Here is a 15,235-nt window from a genome sequence, read left to right as displayed (position 1 = left end):
ATTCATGTTTTTTCCACAGACCTTTGTAGAAAGAGAGAGAGAAAAGGAAGAGAAAAAGAACTGGCTGCTTAACGTTTTTTCTTCTTTTGGGTATCACTGATCACGTCTACAAAGGCCCAGTGAAATGAATGGATCTTGTGCTAGGAGTGTCACTTGCCGAATTGAACCAGGCATTGTTAGCATTTGAAAAGAACTGAAACATGCAGGCATGCCTAGCTGAATTTATGAGGAAAGCTTGTTTGTTTTTTATACACTGGAGAAACTGTCTAAAAATAGTTCATCTTTGTGAAAACATTTCTCCTGGAACGTTACCAAGGGCAACAAGGACTTGAATTATCAGCCTTGTTAATGTTCACATAAATCTAGCCTGTCAAGTATTAACTTGTTCAGCTCAGATTTTATAACAGGCCTTCCTTTTCCTGCACTTTTTGGAAATTCCCTCCTCCTGGCCGTTGTGTTTCAAAAGTAGGATTGCTCTTCTAGCATTCAGGCAGCAACCCTTGAACTGAATGTTGGGCCTGCATGTCTTCAGTAAAGGAATCACACTTGCATATTTTCTTTATCAGAAATGAAGGCATTAAAAAAAAAGAAGAAAGATTTTAGAGTTTCTGTTTGATTCTGAAAATCAAAATGGCCTTTCAGATGTAGGAAAGGCCTGGTGAAACTATTGACAGCCTTCTGTTGTTCCTCAGAGGAGAAAAATAAACTGGCTAATGCCAGCACAAGGCCTCTGGTTTTAATCATTCATGTTAAAGAGATTGATCTAATATCAGTATAGCCATTTGTTTGTATGGGTTGAAATCACAAATCTATGTAATTTGTCTTTATCAGTGCCTTTTTAAAATTTTTAAATCTTAGGCATAAAATATGGTCAAATATATAAAGATGGCTAATTAAGGGAAATGTAAACTTTCCATCACTGTCACACAACCTCTCAGTGAGGGAGATAGTCAGTTAGGAAATTTGATATATAAATAGATAGTTGAAATATCTAGGCAGGGTCATTTGTGGGGAAAGGATAAAATAAATAAAATAAAAAATAAAAATAAAATAAAAAACTGCTCCCCCTTGTTTACATGCATCACATGTGAAGTGTATGTAAAAAAGATGTAGGCTTTAATCATATAATCATGGCTACCATCTTATCTTTTTTTTAACCTCACTCCTCCAACATTTGTGATCCCCAACCTGAATTTTTCAAAATCCAGTCTTAATGTGTGTATTTTCAGAAATAAGTTCCACTGCACTGAATAAAGTTTACAAATTCATATGTGCATATAGTACTATTGCCCCAGTGACCAGATAAATTTTCCAATGCCAGAATTCAGACTGAATGCTTCTCTTTTCAATGTATCATGTGTTCAGGGTTGGGATTAATTAGTATCAAAATTACATTCTGAATTCATTTGAAAGTTGATGAGAAATGTGGGATTTTACTTTTCAGATATTTCAATTGCTCGAGTTTGATTTTGAGAAATGTATTTTTAAAATATATTTTCAGTGATCTTGACAGATTTTGAGACAATATCATGCATTAATTTGCCCAGCTTTAGACCAAACAGATCTGCAGAATTGATTATAGTCACAAATATAAATTATAATGTTTAGCTATAAAGTTTTACAGGAAAAAGTCTAACTTTAATGTGAAAAGCATTTGAAGAGTGTTAACACTTCTTTTTCCTTACAAATCAAGTCATTCAATATTAACAATCTGAATATTGCTACTGTTAGATTGTTTTGGTTTACTTAAACCAAAAAATAAACTAAAAGACGCAGCAACTCCAGAATCAAAAACAGGAGTCATCTACAATATACAGTGTAAGGACTGCAACAGCCACTACATAGGACAAACAGGCAAGACTAGCAGAATGCATCCATGTGCACCAACTAGCAGGCAGAAGACATGATGAGAACCCTTTAATTTCAGAACACATGTACAGACTTAACTATAGTTTCAACTGGGAAACTGTGACCATCTTAGACCAAGCCAAGTCTAAACACCTAGAGAATTTCTGGAAACTTAGCACTGACAAATTAGCCATCAATAGACACACAGATATAAAGAACACCTATATATTGTGCAAAAGAGACAATCAACAAGCCCAAAAGATCAAAACACCTCCCCCCAATAATTAACACCAAATATTAACATCAGATCAAGAATCAAGAAGTAAACAATAATACAATCAAGGAACTGCCAAATAAACTCAACAGTAAACAGCTCAACCAAATTTGATCGTGTCACGTGATGTATTGGGACGTATCATGACGTTTTTTGTCTTTGTGGAGATGGGGTGGGCATGGCCTATGCATGACGCATCCGGCCCGCGGGCCACCAGTTTGGCACCTCTGCACTAGAATATAAATTGAGAGTAAACCAAACTCCATACTAGCACTGATGATGTTACCTAATTTGGTTTAATGAAAAATCAAGCTCAGAGACCAGCAAGGACCCCTCATTTAAACCCTGAGCTTGAAATATTCTGTTTTATCGAAATCTGGTTTTGTAATAAATAAGATCCGAATATGACTAAAGAGATTCCTAGTGTCATTAATTTACTTGAAATACAAAAATAAATTTAATAAAATTAATACAATAAATACATTAATTAAAATTAATTAAGACCTGGATTTCTTCAACTTTGTGCAGCGCTTCTAATTAAATTTGAAACGTGCTTAGAGTCTGCATCTGAACATTGAAGTTGAAGCCATCTGCAGTTTCTAAAGCACCATATCTTTTCCCAGTATCACATGACATTTGTAGAACGCTATTTAGGCCTAATAATTAGAAATTACATATTATTTATTAATGTGTAACAGTGAAATGGCTATTATAACAATATAGCTATAGAACTTTACATTTGTTGCCACATGGTTCCTTAAAGGGTATCTAAGGACTAAACAGGATGCTTCAAAACACACACACACACACACACACACACGCACGCACGAACGGACACACATACACACACACACACACACACACACACACACACACACACACAGTCTTTTCCTTTTTTTGGAAAAGGAAATCTGATATCAGAAAAGTCTCTATTGTCCCCTGCTAACCTGCAATAGTTACTAACCTGCAAATCTGCAATAGTTTGCTAATTCCAGTATTAAAAGTCTTTCCTTTTTTGTCATATCAACCCAATGACTGTAATTTACAGACCAGGATTTATGCCTCAGGTGCACAGCCTCGGCCCCTGCAACAAACAGTAAAATTATTAAGTACATAATTGTAGAGCAACTGTATTAGTTATTGAATTTAATTACATTTTAGTGTAGGTCCTGCACCACCCATTGATTTTTGGAATGTGGTTCTTACTAAGCTCAGAAACAGTATGACTTTTTTGCAATTATCAAAAGTAGCCAATTATTGTTTATTCAGTAAACAGACCATGGGTTAGCTTCCTGTATGAACCTGGACACAAACAAAAGTATTATAAGTGTTAAAAAGTATTATAACCATTTTTCTTAAGCAAACAAAAAGCCCAGATCACTGCTGCTAAGATATGCTTAATACCAAATACTGGTAGTCCTTGACTTACAACTGTAACTGAGCACACAATTTCAGTGACAGGTCATGACAGTCATAAAGCATGTCACCACAAAATCAGACCTGATTTTATGACGTTTTGCGGCAATCATTAAGTGAACTCATAATTCGCAATAGGACAGTTTCCTGCTGGATATTGGATTTTGCCATAGTTTGCTGGTTTCCAGCAAAAACATTGTAAATCATGGTTACATGATATGGGGGCTGCAAATGGTCATAAATGCAGGCCAGTTGCTAAGTGCCAAAATATGGTCATTTGGTTGTGCTGGGGGGGGGGAGGCATCAGAACTTTGAAACCAGGTCATAACCCCATTTTTGAGATCTGCCATAACTTCAGACTTTGGTTGTAAATTGAGAACTACCTGTATTGTAAATCATTACTACAAAAATATTCTTTCTGATCTTTAAACAGCATTGGAGGATTATAGTAGAATATGCTTCCAAAGTTATATGGTACAACACAAATATGGTCATGTCTCTTTTATGTATTAATTACAAATTTGTTGTGGTTTCCATCTTTCCTTTTTCACCTTAAAGAGTCCTGGGATGTGTAGCAAATTTACTAACGTATTGCATAGTCTTTTTGTGAATGGATTTATATTCTAAGTATTTGGGCATCTCAAATATCAATCTGTGTAGATTCTCTTATTATTTTTTTTAAGCCTGGTGGTTAGAGAAGCTTAACTATAACATGAAGCAAAAGCCTCTCTTTCTACAAGTCTAAAATCTCCAAAGTCTCATAAGCCAGCATGACATATTGACTTAATAGAGCAGTTTTTTCTTCTTTTATTCAGAAAGAATCCCCCAGTTCTCTGATTAGACTGATACATGGATTTTCCAAAGATTAGCAAAATCTGAAAGGAATTAAAATAATCCAGTGTGACAAAAGAGTTTTGGCACCTTAAATAAATGCATTGGGTTCATCAAAAAAATCCAAATCCAAAGTAAAATATAATTATTGGAACTATTAGAACAACCTGTTGCTAGTTATTGACTAGAAAGCTGGGTGCTGCTTTGACTTGATTTATGTTTAGTACAAGGTTTTCCTTGAGTTACTATTCTTACTACAGACAGCAGAAATTATTTTGGCTTTGGGCTTTTCTGCATACTCTCTGTTGCCAAAAGTCCAAGCGGAAGAAGGAGAAAAAGACATTTTGCTTTGTAATAGATAGGAATCTAGATAAAGGTGAGGGTCTAAAGAAAATATGCCATTGACCGCATGAACCATCTTTCTTGAATTCAAACCCCAGCCAATTTAGTCCAAATTTGCCCTTAAAGATTTTAGGTGTTTGGTGTGTGGTAAGGACACTCCTTGGAATCCTTCAACTTGAAATGCTGAAATGGAACCTGGAATTCTCTGCAGCTCCACTGCTACTGAGCTATGCAATTTCCCAAGAGTCTGAGGGACAATTAGATTTACCGAACACCAACAAATGCCAAGTGGTTCAATTTGTGGTGTCCCACGGGGCTCTAGTGTTGAAATTTTTTTAAATGTCATTCGCATTATCTTTTCCATGGAAATCGCTGTGGCTTTTAAGATCTCCAATAGATACATATTACATAATAGTTAATACAAATGGTACTAGAATTCTGAAGGGACTGCCTTCATCTTAAATGACTGTGCCCATAATGCTGGATGAAGCAGCTGGATTAGTAAATATTAGGGATAGGACATTCCTTCTGATAATTAGAAAGGATTCTACCTCAAGTAATATTGCTAGCTTTCTTTCAAGAAAGCTGCCCAAATGTATTTTAACTTATTTTTCTCCTGAGAAGTTAGTTACTGAATAGATTTATTGGACTCTTGCTTTCACTTTTATTCAGATACTCCTGCTTTTGTAGATTTGAATGTAATTCTGTCCTTTGTTTCTGCTTAGTTGTTTCTCTGTCTAAAAAAGGTATTTAAATGTTTTGAATTGTGGAAGTAAAGTCATTTCTCCCTGTAGTTTCCCTGGGGAATTCCTACTAGCATATATTATTTTCCCCATCAGTTCTAATGGTCACAAGAATGCCATGGGATCTGTTAGTCTCCGACTGAACCAAGCATTTGTTTTGGAGACATCTTTAAGAAATCCTAGTCTTAATGACAAAAATAAAATACTCTTTCCTTCCTTCCTTCCTTCCTTCCTTCCTTCCTTTCTTTCTTTCCCGTCATCTATCGTCTATCATCTATCATCTATTTTCCCCTGAAATCAATAAGACTGGAAAAGTTTGCCTTTGGTCAGGTTGTATCATTCATATTCAACCTTATGAACATAGCCTCCATCAGTTTGCAAATATAGATCTTCTGGGGCAGTAGTTATGATTTGAAAATGTTTACAGTATTGAAAGGCCATGTTTTCAATTAAAAACAATTTAGTAGGCCACCCAACTTTACAACAACTGTGTGGTGCACAGTAAAAGCAATTTTAAAATACAATTAAGAAATCCAAATGCTGAAGGAAAAACAACCTTAAAAAAAAGCAGAGGGCTAGTCACCAGCCTAATCCAAGGCTGGAGAAAGACCCAGATTTTCAGAATTCTTTTAAACATGGCCAGATCAAGGTTTAAGATAAGATAAGATAAGATAAGATAAGATAACCTTTATTGTCATTTTTTACTGTGGGCACAACGGCACACATCAAAAATGAAATTTAGTTGCTCGCTCTCAAAGTGAACACATACATGACACACACCTAAACATACTATATACAACATATGTATAGACTCACACCCCTACAAATTACATAACAAATAAGTATTAAACTCTGTCCATCTTGAATATATAACGGAAGGAGGAAGCTTGAGAGTTCGCAAGGTTAATACTATATGGAATGAAACTATGGCTGAATCTGGATGTTCTGCTTCAGATACCATGGAGCCTCCTCCTAGAAGGTAACAAGGAAAACAGGTTGTGAAGAGGATGTCTCATGTCCCTGCTCAAGCAATGCTTCTGTGCTATGTCCTGGATGGGAGGGAGGGAACTGCCAATGATCTTTTTGGCCATTCTCACCACTCTGCACTGCCTTCCTGTCTGAAGCAGTGAAGCTTCTAAACCAGACTGTGATGCAGTCTGACAAGATACTCTCGATTGTCCCTTTGTAGAAAGTGGTAAGGATAGGGGAAGGAAGATGTGCTTTTCTCATGCAATTCAGAAAATGCAGAAAATATCTTCAAGGAAAAACAAAGAAAGTTCAGTTGCCCCTCGAAAAAGCATGTTTGTAACCTTGAGTTATTTATAAAAATGATAAAGGTGGAATATAAATAAAATAATAAAACAAAATACTCATAATGCTGTCTTCACTGATTTGTTGCTCTCCCACTACTTGCAATAGTACCCTAGAGTTACAGGCCAAGCCCATTCCCAGAAGCCTTTTAAGGGGAGAACATCCTATCATGGCCAGATTAAACACACCACAAATTAGTAAAATTAACAAAGAAGCAGAGACCATGACATGAACCTACATAGAAAACATGTACTCTTACATTGAGCAATGGCCTCTCCCATTTCCTTCTTGTCATTTTTTTAATCCTTTCTTAGTTAAGAAAAATAACTACTAATGGTCAGTTTTTAAAAAGAGTCTTACCCACCTTTGTGTGGCCTCAGAAAGTCATCTTATGCTATACCTACATAAGGGACTAAGTTGAGCTTACAGTACTGTTTAGCAGTAAAATTGCACTGGAATGGAATCTCTGAACTCATACACAACTATTTAGATCTAACAGCTTCCGAGTGGTCTTCTGTTCAGCCCTCAAAGATGAAAGAAATAAAGGTCATCTGTTAAGAGTATATAGAATTCAAAGACTGCGGTTGCCACCACTTTGTTTCAGAGTGTACAAATATTCAGCAATTCGTAGCCGCTACACCTGGAAAATGTTAGAAATTGAAGTTGTAAGAAGAGAGGAACTGGGCATGGCTATGAAATAAGAGTGCCTCTCATTGCTCTAATTTGGCCTTCTGGAAATTCTAATTTCAGGGATTTTGAAATTGAAAAAAAGGCATTGAATAAAGAAAGGCTTGCTGACCTTGTAGGACAGACATGTCAAACACAAAGCCCGGGGGCCGGATGCGGCCCGCAAAGTGGTTTCATGTGGCCCGTGAAGCCATCCTGGAAACAGTGAGGGAACGGCCCCTGCTGCTTTGGCCCTGGCCCAGGCCAGCCAGGAGCCAATGTACAATTTTGTGGTGGACATCTATGCTGAAACACATTCAGTCTTAGCTCCACAAGGCCGTCTAGAAACAGTAAGGAACCAGCCCCTGCTGCGTCAGCCCCGTCCCCTGGGTGCATGCTGCGGAGGTGTCACCCTTTGTGAGGAATGAAGAAATGGACCATGCCTTGGTGCTTGCCCTGGTCGCACCCTCTTCTGCCAGAGACCCTCAGGTCTGTCCCACTCCTGCCCAGGCCCCCACAGGCACCCTTGATGCGAACGATGTAGGGCTGGCCATGCCCACCCAGTAGGCCACACCTACGTCATCCATGCCCATCCAGTAGGCCATACCCACCCTGGCCACACCTACCCGCCCCCTTGAGGGCAACCGCAATGCTGATGCAGCCCTCAATGAAATTGAGTTTGACACCCCTGCTGTAGGAAATAATGGTTCTGAGAAAACAGGTATATTCACTTCCTCAACTCTAATGGGAAGGAAGAGCCACAGCTTAGAAAATGATCTGATAAACAAAAACTAAGTCTGAAGAAGGAAGGATGGCGAAAGCATCTCAGAAGGAACTTTCCTTAATTTCAGGGAGAGTAAAAGTGAAAGACAGGAAGGGGTTCTTTCAGAATTGCAAGATTCTGTTAATGTAACCTTACTATAAAAGTAGAGCTAGTACTCTTGGTTGTTATTTTTACCTGGTCTACCTTGCAAGGCAAACACCCCCTTCCTTCTGCTTCATTTCTTGATATGTTTGGCCCTGCCTTTCCTTATGTAGTTTGCATCATGTCTTCCCTGCTGTTTGTGAAGTACTTGGACTACATTTCCTACAGAAGGGAATTATTATCAACTCTGTCTTCATTACTGGATCATTAATACCTTGATCCCGATAACATGTAACAGTTCACAAGGGCAGTATCAAATGTTTTCTTTCAGTCCTTCAACAAGCTTTGCAGATAATATGACAGGTTAATATAGAGTTTGATGAATGCGTCTAGAGGAAAAAAAGAAGAAGAAAAAAAAAAGCAGAGGGTTTTTTTTTAGTCGTGGCCATGTCTTTAATGGATTCCCTAGATTAAAGTAATCCCTCTGGGAATCCATTATGACAACAGTGCTTATACAGATTTTCCAGTCACTGCTTCTCTGCTACAACAGTCCTTTGAAAATGTTTACAGTAGTAAAAGGCCAATTAAAAACAAAAAGGTTCAGTTATTTCTTCAAGCTGGAATGTACCCAAGCATTCTACCTTTTTGTAATCTCTTTGATCCTGGACAGAGCCTATTAGTTCTCTTCTGGTTAAAAGAGAATCTTCAACTATATTTCTAAACATAGTTTTTAATAGAAGTTTTATATTTGGGTATAGAGATTTTTTTTTTTGAAAAAAAACGTATAAGATGGCTCAATTCTGCAACAACTCTACAATGTACAGTAACAGCAATCATAAAATACAATTAAAAAAACCCCAAAATGTTGAAGAAAAACAACCATTAAAAACACACAGAGATGGTTTTGCCACCACCCTAATTGAGGCTGGAGAGACACCCAGTTTTCAGAGCTCTTTTAATCATAGCCAGTTTGAGGATTAGATACATCTTTTGTAGGATAGTGCCACAGAAGGATTTGTATCACAAAAGGCACACTTACTAGGTATCATCAAACCAAAACTTCTGTTAGAATTTCAGAGAATATAACTTTCTGATTTTGTCTAATGATTTGTGGTTTTGGGCAGTGATGGGATTCAAATATGTGAACAACTGGTTTCTCTGTGTGGATGCCGTTTCCGGAAGTCCATTCTGGGCCTGGGCAACAAAAAATTAGCTACTGGTTCTGCCATACTGGTGCGAACTGGCTGAATCCCACCACTGACTAATATGTACTTGACTGAACCATGTTTTAGAAAAAAGGCAAACTTTCTGTGGCTAATAGGAGGATTTCTTGTAAACAACAACAAAAATGCTTTATGTTTCAAAGTGCCTATTTATGTAAGTGTTTGCCTTGTTGGAAGGTCATCTAAAGGTCTTTTACCCTCCACAACTAAAATCAACCAATTTTTTTTTTTAAAAAAACAAGCCTGATCATATCCTTCCAATATTTCACTAGGTCAAGGAAGAGAAAGAGAAATTAAGACTAACAACAATAAACACAATTAAGACTAACAATTTAGAGCTAAGAGTAAAGAAAATGAAAAACTACAAAAAGAAAAAAAAACACATGGCAACATTGGATTAGAAACATAAGACCTTTAAAAAAAGTAAAACAAAACAAACACTGAAACAAGAAAAAATGCAAAGAAAAATATTAAATATAAAAAGATTGGAGCAATCCACTATTCCACAGACTCTGGATAAAGGGAAAGAATGAAATCCAGCTGTAAATAAAAATGCTTTAAAATATATTATTTAAAAATATAACCTTAAGCCTAAAATATATATTTTTCTGCCAGACAGTTCCTCTTTTGAACTGATAGTAGAGACAGATACAGAAAAAATATTCTTTTAAATTCTATTTTCGTTAAATTAGGACTCAGTTTCTGTACCGAACAGAAACTAATAAACCCCCATAATAAATTAATTTAAATTACTCATTTATATCCTAGTTACAATGAAAAAGACTGTCGTGGTAAATATCTGCTGGTTTTATTCACCTTGTTCTGCATTGTAAGGATAGTTTAATAAATAGTTTAAACATCATGACTTAAATTGTCCTACTGTAAGCTAGTCTGCCAGTCTAGCAGACTGTGTATAGCATAGTGAACAAACTCATTTCTGTCTGTTTTGACTAATCTGTTAGGGAGTGTATGTTATACAAAAGTAAAAATAAAGAGTAGATGAGGCCACACACACCATTTTCTTTCTCATATTGTTTTTCTCTGACTAGCTGTAAATTCAACATAGATATTTCTTGCCAGAGGTCCCAAACGATTGACAAAGGGACATTGGTGGTCTTAGCTCTGTCCTCTCTTGGTACAGAATGGCTAAAATGGATGGCTAAAATGAACAGTAAAGAGAATGCATCCAAATAAATGAATGTTATAAGTGTAATTGATTTCTTTACAAGCCATATTTTATAGATATAACCGTATATGGGCAAGAGAGAAAAGAAGGCATCAAATGGGCAATATAATGTGGGAAGTATTCTTATTTAGGGTCCACTTTCTGTCAAACCCAATTAGCCTGTTGCTCGCTGACTCATTCACAGGAATCCTACATGCCACCAAGGTAAGTATGTGAAACAGAGCCAGCAGCAATGGATTAAGCAGATTTGTCATTAGCAGAGGGAAAGTGAGCATTTAATCAAAATACCCACCAAAGACGTTTTGGCATGTAACAACATTCTCTGTTCCTCTGATCTAAACAGTATCTGCTAGTTGAAAGTGCAGCTTTATAACCACATTATGTCAGTACTTTTGCTTGAACTTTCTTGTCTGAAAAACATTTTGTGTAAGTATATCCACAACTGGAGCCGTTGTAAAAGTGCAGTTTGTTTTTAAGCATTTGAAAGATCAACATCCTAAATTCATTTTCTCCCAGAGCTGTCAAGCTGAAAGCCCTCACTAGATACTTCACAACTTACAGTAAATATCTTATTCTCATTTGTCTTTCTACTTTCCCACATTACAACTGACACACACCCTTTGACCAGGGCAAAAAGTGACCCACTAATTAATTCGAGGTCCCCAGATCTGGTTGTAACCTCAAAGACATAGTGACAAAAAGAAGCAGCACTTCATATATGTCCATATTTAGACCAACTCGCCTCCCACTAAATAGTTTTAGAACTATGCAAATCAAGGAAATAATTACTACTTTTGGCAATTTCTTCTTGAAAATCCTGATGTCATCTACAGCACTCTAAAAGTTGGTATGAAGTTATGCATTACATCTACTGGGAAAATGGCCCAGGGTTAGCATAATAGATCCATTTGTATATTCTACAAGCATTACATTTTAGGCAACAACTACACTATAATTCATAACAACAAACCAACCAATTCATACGCTTTCCTATAAAAAGACAGGAATCTGACTAAAGGTTGAGAAATCATGGAAGAATTCAGATGCAGATGTACAGTTCTGGGAGCAGAACCTCCCATTAAGACTTCAGATGGTTACAGTACCTAATAGCTTCCTTTTCCTTCCCCATTCAATTTCCATGCTGATATCCATCCCTACTCTTTCTGGCTAAGTTCCTAGCACTGAAATCGATGAAGGGGAACCTGTGGCCAATCAGGCCTTCTAATCAGACTCATTGTCCCTGATGTGAGGACCTCCCCTTCTCAGGAGATTATCTTCTTGGTGAACTTCCATTTCTCAGTTTCCTGCCCTTCCTTCTTCCTCCAGCCCAACCACCTCTACCCATTTTTCACAGCCTTATCAACGTGACTCCAAGCTGAGAAAGGTTGAAGGGGACTTGATTGAATCATCTCACCCCCACCCCCCACCACCAATCCTATTTTCAAATTGATTTCCTCAGGAACTTTGTAGAGATTGGAAAGAGATCCAGTGGGATTTTTGGCTCAAGTGTAATTGCAGCTTTCCTTCGACATATGGATAAAGCTGGGGAGTGTGTGATGCTACTGACTGAGTTTATTACCTTTGCAAAGGTGACAATTTGGCCTACCAGAATAGTTTAGGAGAGTGCCGCTTTTTTCTTTGTGCCTCACTTTTCTGCCAGAATTAGATCTGAAGTGAACCTGATATAGCATATTTGCTGCAAAATATGTACAATCTTTATAATATTACGATAGATGTTATAATAATATTGATAAGGCACACCCTTCTTAGTGTTATCTAAAATTTAAAAATACTAATATCTCATGACTGCCAATCAGTCACAAAGCAGCAAGATCACCAACAGAGCCCATCCAAATGGATGCAGACACAAGATGTCTAAGAGAACCATGATGCACACCACTCTAATTGCCTGGAGCAAAGACAAAGTCCAGTCCAGGACACAGCTTAACACCTCCCAGGAAGAAGCTGCAAACAGAAATAGACAAACATACCAAGGAGATAACATAGAGCATCTTCCAGGGTTAGTTATACCGTGAAATTGAGAGGAGGCAGGCTGCTAGAAAAGGGCCATGAGATATATAATAACTTTCACTCCTAAAATTGTTTGTGGCTCATAGATGTGGCTATAGATCTCCCCAAGAAGTTCAGCTGTCTATACTACATTTCCAGAAGGTTCATTAGCAGCTGCAGCAAAAGAGATATAATGGGTGGGCAGGATGGCTGTAGTTTAGGCACATCTGAGGGACTTGGAAGCTCACTCAGATCTCCCTTTTGTTGCATAGCAGAGCAATAAGATTGGGTGGATGAGAGAGACAGTACTAGCTTGCTTTTCTAAACAAAATCTAACAACTGGTTGGGCAGACCAGGACTAAACCAGCTAGATAATGCCACTGCCTCAGACATCTTTTAAAAAAAATTGCACAAGCAATACAATATATAATACTGTACCGCCAGAAGAGGCTGAGGTACATTCCAAGGGAAATAAGTCTTGGGAGGCCTGCAGCTGAAAGAGCTTTTGTTAGTGTGACCCAAGGTAGGTAGGCTTTGTACCAAGGTTGTCACAGCAGATGCTAGGTCAGAGCTGATACAGGAGGGTTATTGCAAACATATTATCAGCAATTAAGATACCACAAATTCTTTGGTATTACAGGAAACAGTGTCTTGACAGCAGCCTTCTTCAAGGACAGGATTATCTGCTTAGATACAGGGCTCATAATAGCTATTTACATTATTCAGAGCATCTTGGAACATACCACATAAAACTGCAAAATGCCCTATTTTCATTTGGGGAATTCTCTTTTCTTTCTAACATTCAAGTTACTCAGGTCGTTAGCCAATCTAGCAATTGTTGGGTATTTAAGTGATTTTGGAAATGAAGTGCAACAGAAAGTTGGAAGGCTGGGGGTGGTGGGGGGAATGCTATTGTTTAGTTTACATGTTGCTAGAGTCAAACTAGATGTCACTTAAAGTTGCGTCAGTTAAAAGAAAGCCATTGCTAGCAGGCACAGGAAGAAATGTTTTAAACTCTGGGAATCACAATGTGCTATATCCTCAAGCTATTATTAGCCAAACTGGCCACTGATATTGTAAATACATTCTTCCTGGAGCTGATAACAAATCTTGGGGAGAGTGTCTGGGAAAGAAGGACCACTTTGGCAAAAGGCTAATCTCATAGGTATCCAGTAAAAGCCATGATGATGTCAAAATGATAGCATGTATGTCATGATACAAAATTACGCAAGTGCATAATGACAAAAGTGCAAGCATTGGCACTTGTCCACCCTTGCCCTGTAGCAGTATATCCCTATCCTCTATAGCTCTGATAAAAAAAATATTTCTCTACATTCTCCTTTTACTTAAGAGCATCAATTGAACTGTAAGTAAGTTTAGGGTTGACACTGCATTTAGAGTAGTCAAGAGAACCACACTGGTGATGATCCCCACCAAATTCCCATTTGGTTCTCAGATTCACCAGCTGGGCCAATCATACTACAGCAGACATGTCAAATTCATGATGTCACGTGACACCGCGCAACATATTGGGACGGTTTTGCCATTGCCGGCAGTGAGGTGGGTGTGACTTCTGGATGATGCATCCGGCCCAGAGGCCAGCAGTTTGACACCCCTGTACTACAATTTTGTATAGCTCTCCTTTTCTATGAGTAGAGAAAGGAGCTTATTGGAAAGACACAATCATACTTTCATGTTTTTATCTGACAGATTCACACTGCTTAGCAAACAACATCTAACATATCACATTGATGGATGTACCCCAGGTAGTTGCTGGTCCCAAATGTGGCGACCACATTTGGGACCAGCAACTTGATTGTTAAGTAAAGATGTCACTAAGTGAAACTATTCTTACAATCTTACTTCAGCTTTCCTTTGATTTACAGATCTGCAGAGGGTGTAACTGGGAAGACTGGTTGTAAAGTTATTTTTTCAGTCACTGCAGACTGACACTAAATGAGATAGTTGCTAAACATTGTTGATGCATTCCTTCGAAGAACTTAACACTAGGGAAGATTGCCATTTCAATCCAGTTTAATTTAGACACCAAACCAGAAATGAACTCTAATTGTGAGGATGTCTTACGGGAACACATCACACCAATATACACAGAAAAGCAATTTGCTTAATAAAAGAGAAAGTAAGAAAAAAAAGGGTGAGCACCACTTTTATTGAAATAAAGGTAGTGGACTAAAATGTAGTTGTAGATGTTCAGGTTGCCAAATATTCTAGATCAGGGTTGTCAAACTACCAGTCCGCGGGCTGGATGCATCACATGGAAGCTGCACCCACCCCAGCTCCAGCAAGGGGAAAAAGTCGTGATACGTTGCGGCATGTCACGTGACGTGGTGATTTGACACCCTGTTCTAGATGAACAGCTCCACTGCCTTGCTGTATAAAGGCTTTTATCATCTTTCATTTCTTAGGGAGGTGATGACACAATGGGTGTAGATTTGAGATTCCTTTGCCTGCTGCAATTTCTTACACTTTCTCAACATCTATTGAGAAGAAATTCATGAT

The sequence above is a fragment of the Crotalus tigris genome, unplaced genomic scaffold, assembly GCF_016545835.1.
Source record: "Crotalus tigris isolate CLP2741 ecotype Arizona unplaced genomic scaffold, ASM1654583v1 scf7180000019070.2622420, whole genome shotgun sequence".
NCBI classification, from domain to species: Eukaryota; Metazoa; Chordata; class Lepidosauria; order Squamata; family Viperidae; genus Crotalus; species Crotalus tigris.
Note: the sequence above shows the minus strand (reverse complement) of the source record.